Source organism: Triticum urartu, chromosome 3A (genome assembly GCF_056163025.1).
Source record: "Triticum urartu cultivar PI428250 chromosome 3A, HENAU_Tu73, whole genome shotgun sequence".
Lineage (NCBI taxonomy): Eukaryota > Viridiplantae > Streptophyta > Magnoliopsida > Poales > Poaceae > Triticum > Triticum urartu.
Genome location: NC_141875.1, coordinates 40,884,051 through 40,889,548, shown reverse-complemented (window position 1 = coordinate 40,889,548; position 5,498 = coordinate 40,884,051). Strand labels below are relative to the sequence as shown.

The 5,498-nt window shown below is 42.5% G+C and overlaps 1 long non-coding RNA gene across 2 annotated transcripts; it reads left to right on the top strand.

The window, feature by feature from the left end:
- Window positions 1–1,522: 1,522 nt before the first annotated feature.
- Window positions 1,523–3,408, top strand: LOC147978321 (uncharacterized). Of its 2 annotated transcripts, XR_015599580.1 has the most exons (4): window positions 1,523–1,645; window positions 1,719–1,790; window positions 2,396–2,887; window positions 2,986–3,408. It is a non-coding gene; the product is annotated as an uncharacterized LOC147978321 (long non-coding RNA). The 2 variants fall into 2 exon arrangements; XR_015599579.1 differs by having other exon boundaries at window positions 1,523–1,790.
- The last annotated feature ends 2,090 nt before the right edge of the window (window positions 3,409–5,498 follow it).

Genomic DNA, 5,498 nt, shown 5'->3' with positions numbered 1-5,498 from the left:
CCATGTGTCAATTTTGGTAGTTGAATAGGCCATAATTTCTTCATAGGTTATTGTGTGATGCCATTATTTTTTTCAACCTAATATAAATATGTGGTGGCCAGAAAAAAGTTCATTAGTAGGATCGTGAGCTGATGAATATGACGTTGTTGTTGTTTCTTTTTTCTGAGCGGTGACATTGCAGTTGTTTCGCTCCATCTCAAAAAGGTAAATACGAGATTGGTTGGGAATGATTTGGTAGGAGGATTTTTCTACGGGACCTATGCTTCAGTGTTTCTCTATGGGGTCCACATGTAGGACCCATGAGAATTTCTTTACGGCGTATTGAGCAATGTAAATATTTTCTGAGTCTAATATAAATAAGTAGTGGCCGAAAAAAATGCTCATTGGTTGAGCTGGTGAGCTGATGGGTATGTTAGTATAGTGCAACAGTTGTTTTCCTAACAGAAAAAAGTACTCCCTCCCACATGGTCTTTCCTGTAGGGATTTCCAACGGGGTAGAGTTCACGCGTTGATCTAAACAATGCGAATATATCTTTATCATGTCATTGTACTACACGACCTACGGTAGGAATATTTCCAAGGTGAACATTTTGATCTACTGGTATTTTTCGCTATTCTTGCACGGCAAACATTTGTATTTATGTCTAACCCACATGTAGAGCAGACTTTTTTTTCAATGTTCCATAATTTTTTTGATCAGATTAAACGCGTATATGGTATGTTTTTCCGAAAAGAGAGATTCCCTGGTGCCTTTTTACTTTTTTTATTAGGAGAATATACACAAACATGGTATGTGCCTTTCTCATTTTTCTGCTCAAATTATAGACATTCATCGTACGTGACAAACCCTCATTTTTTACCCCTATAAAAACACTTTTTTTACGTGAGCGTGTCAAACCCACAATTTTTTCTAGTTTAAGCATATAATTTATTCTCCCCTGCGCGCCAAGAATTAAAATTTTAAGTTAATTAGGCTCGATGGCAAAACTTTCTCAACGAAGCCCATTTAACTACCCATAGTTCCACCCTAATCCCCATTATCTCATCTGGCGTCGCCCCGGTCCAATCTTGCGCCGTCTCCTTCCTTTCACCGTCTCGATCCAATCTGCTAGCATCCCCTCCGCTGCTCCTCTCCAGCAGCCCCCATGCTCCCACTCCCGCCCCGTCCACCTCCGCCGCCCCCACCATCGACGCAACAACCACCGCCACCGCCGCCATCGAGACCGCGGAGGAAGCCGTTGCAGCACCGGTGGTGGAAGAGGCGCCGCCGACGCCGCAGGCAGCCGCGCTCGGTAGGAGCAGCCTCTGCACGGGACAAATCTCCACATGATCTGCTGACACAAGCGGTCGACCCACCTGAAGAACTCCGTGTCGTGCGGCTGCTCTTCTGGACGCTCTCGGCGCTGCTCGTCCATGGCGTGATCTCCGCTGCCGCTACTTCCAACCACGCTGACCTCTTGCTCAAGTTCTTTCACTTGGCTTACAGCTGGCCGGGTTCTGGGCTTCTGGCTGGAGCCAGCCACCGTGACGCTCCTCTACCACGCCCGCTGCATCCTCCTCGAGACCATGCCGCCCTTCTCTGTTTCCCTGACGAGGCCATTGTCGCAGGCATTTTGCGGCGCTGCTCCCATCCAGATGCTTTGTTGTAGTGCTCCTCCTATCATTCTCTCCATTTAAATGTTTGAGCAGGAAATCAATGGCGCTTTCTGGCTGTGCAGGAGTGGACATGTTCAGCGTGTGTGGGATTTCTCAAGTTCAAAGCTGACATCGTCGATGAGACTGAACCCAAGGTGAGCAAAATGTTTCTTGTTGTATTTTTGACGTGTTTACCCATGCTTCTATTAGTATGTGTATACTCTGGAGATAATGACTAACGTTGGAATATCAACACTATTCAATTACACGAGTGCAGCTTATCAACACTTAGATAGCAATTGATGTTTTTCAACTGAAATATGCAATCGCTAGGAGTTTTATACTTTTATTTTTCAATTACATGAGTGCAGCAAGCATGAGCAGGACGGACTATTGGGGATATGATAGGAAAACGCTAACACAGAACATATATCTGAACAGTGATAGCCTGATTAGCTGAAATCTTTTTGAGCAGGCTGAAGGTGGAGGAGGGCGTGGACGGGTTTTGGTCCCAGCATTGCACTCGGAGATGCTCTAATATTTAAGGAATCATTATTTCTTATATTATATTTTATCACATTGCCATCAAATTAAATTGCTTGATTGAGTAAATAGCTTCATAATGTACTAGTAAATCTTTGCTACCATTATTGGCAAGTTTTTGTAAGTAATCTTTCTAGTCAAGCACTTGTGTATCACCTATAGTAATCTTAAGTTTTGCCATTTTTCTCTTTTGAATTTTCTCGTCTTGTTTTCATAGGCTTGCTGGCTGCGTCTTCTATGCTACTTGGTACACTCATTAGACCCAAAGCGTTCAAACCTTCATTTCTTGTTAATACAATATTACGTGAAATGCTTATTAATAGTGTTGCTTATTTAAAGTACTACATTACAGAATCTGTTTTGTTAATTTTTACAATCAATGCAACGACAAACATGTATTTGCGTGCGAATTTTGCTACTTTATTACATTCATGTTTGTTTTAGGAAAGTACATATGCGCATGAAAAATTGTTGCATTGTCTAAGGTCCAATTCCAAATGAGTTGAAGTGGAATTCATTTAGTTAGTTTTATGACACATGCTAGTAAGTATTTTGCAATTCATTTAGTTCCACTCTTTTTCATCTTGCAGGTTCAGGTACTACAATCATGCCACTAGTTCGGGAGAGTGAGAGGGAAAGGAGGGCATTCTTGGCGGAACATAACGCATGGGTGATGTGTATGCTAAGCTAAGGGGTGCATTGATTACATGTACTTTAACCATTATACCTCTAGCTCTAGGTTATGCATGTTATCTTGTCAGTTTTCATCTCATTATGATGCAACGTTGTTGTGTTTGTCATTTATAGGCATCGAGAGGAGTTAGCCGCAAGACTTGAAGCACAAGAGAGATCATTTGAAGAGATACAAAAGAAGCAGCAACAAGAATTGGAAGCTCTAAAGAAGATCCAACAAGAGAAGAATGAAGCCTAGGCAAAGAAGGAAAAGGAGATGGATAATCTGCTTGATTTTCTCTTGAGGGCTCAAGCAACTTAGCAACCAACTTTGCAGTCCCAGTCCAAACCAGATGGTTCATGAAAGCCATCCTTACATTGCAATCATTAGGACAACATATGTGGTCTTTAGTTAATATTAGTTTTCATGCTGACTAAGGCATAGCCCGGTGGTGTGAAGAGGTTGATGCCTTCCCACCCACCCACGTTCAAGGCATAGTACTTGCAATTTGGGTTTGTTGCACCAATTATACTGTAGGGGGTTCCCTATAGTCTTTCTGTCAAAAAAAATATATATTAGTTTTCATCTTATCTATTTTCTTGTGTCAAACTTGAGTCAGTTTTTTATCCTCATTTTTGTTTATAGAATGATTTGGCTGAGACGATTTCATATATAATATGATTTGTCTTACATATCAATTTATGATGTGATTTTTCTCTACAACTTTTTTATATAATCTGATGTGATGTGAAGTAAATGCTTATTTTCATCGCAATTTAGATTCGAAAGAAAGTAAATATATTTTGATGACATATACATCCATAATAAAAGTAATGGCACTAGTAGTGGGATAGCCGCTCAGGTGATGATGTGGCATAATGTTAGTGACGTTGCCTCATCATCGAATATGGTACAATATGGCATATTTTCTCCTAACATGTGACATTAATTGACCGTCATGGAAATAGGAAGTCGATGACGTTCTATATAACACTACTAGGAAAAGGGCTACTAATGGCGCACCAGTTTTGCCTACTAATGGCGTATCACTGGTGCGCCATTAGTATCACGCCACTAGTATTTTTTACTAATGGCGCACCACTGGTGCGCCATTAATATCTGGTATACTAATGGCACACCACTGGTGCGCCATTAGTATAGGCCACGGTGCGCCATTAGTATAGGCCACTGGTGCGCCATTAGTATTTTTGAATTTTGAAGGCGAGAAAATAGTAGTGGCGCACCGTCTAACCCCCACCGTGCGCCATTGCTATTTTTGAATTTTGAATTGGGATCTGGATCGTGATTTTTTTGCCCATTTTTTGCTCGTTTTTTGGCACGATGTTATTTCAAACTTTGTTCCTGTTTTTGGATCTTGTACGTTCTTCTGCCGTGTTCTTTTGCCAGAGAGGAGTTCGCCGGAGAGGAGGAGGAGGAGGTCACCGGAGAGGCGCTTGCCTACATCGCCGGAGAGGAGGAGGAGGAGTTCGCCGGAGAGGAGGAGGAGGAGGTCGTCGGAGAGGAGTTCACCGGAGCATCAGAGAGGAGAAAGGAGAAACCATGAGGGGATGGGAGGAGAAGAGGGAGGAGGAGCTCACCGGAGAGGAGGGAGGAGGAGCTCACCGAAGAGGAGGGAGGAGAAACCGTGAGGGAAGGGGAGGGTAGGAGAGGAGGGAGGAGGAGGTCGCCGGAGAGGAGGGTAGTATGGTGGAGGAGAGAAGGGAAGATGGAGTGGAGGAGAGGAGGACATGGAGTGGAGGAGAGGTGGAGTGGAGGAGAAGAATGAAGAGGTAAGGAGGAGAGGACCACGCCCAGCCATATATACGGCATAGTAATGGCGCACCGCGGGCAGGTGCGCCATTACTAACTTTTTTTATTTTTTGATTTATTTTGAATTTTGAAGGCGGGAAGATACTAATGGCGCACCATGGGCAGGTGCGCCATTAGTAACTTTTTTTATTTTTTGACTTATTTTGAATTTTGAAGGCGGGAAGATAGTAATGGCGCACCATGGGTAGGTGCGCCATTAGTAAGTTTGAATTTTTTTTTGAATTTTTTTGCCTCTCCAGATCTTAAAAGCCCCGTATCTTTTTTCTGTTAGGTTTTTGAGGATTTTGAAAATGTTTAACAGGGTTCCCCCAGTTAAATTCGGATGTAACTTTTCGAGTAGATGATTTTTCATATAAAAAACTTTTTCATCCGAGTTCGTACGCAAAAATTATGCCCATTTTACAAATTCTCGAGAGATTTCGCAAATAAAGTCGAAATTCATATTTGTAAATTTTCACAACAACTAGACCACATATCACATGGGAAACTTATTTTCTTTTATTCTTTTGACATTTCCATCATTTTTTAAAAAAAACTGAAAAGGCGGTCCATGGGGGGTGCATTCGGTGGAAGTGGTGGCCAAGTTACTAATGGCGCACCGTGGCATGGTGCACCATTACTAGTTCAACTAGTAATGACGCACCACTCCCACGGTGTGCCATTAGTAGTTTCGAAAAAAAATTAATTTTTTTTTACTAATGGCGCACCGTGGATGTGGTGCGCCATTAGTATTTGGACACTAATGGCGCACCAACACATGGTGCGCCATTAGTATATAGTAATGGCGCACCACATGTCTGGTGCGCCATTAGTGTCA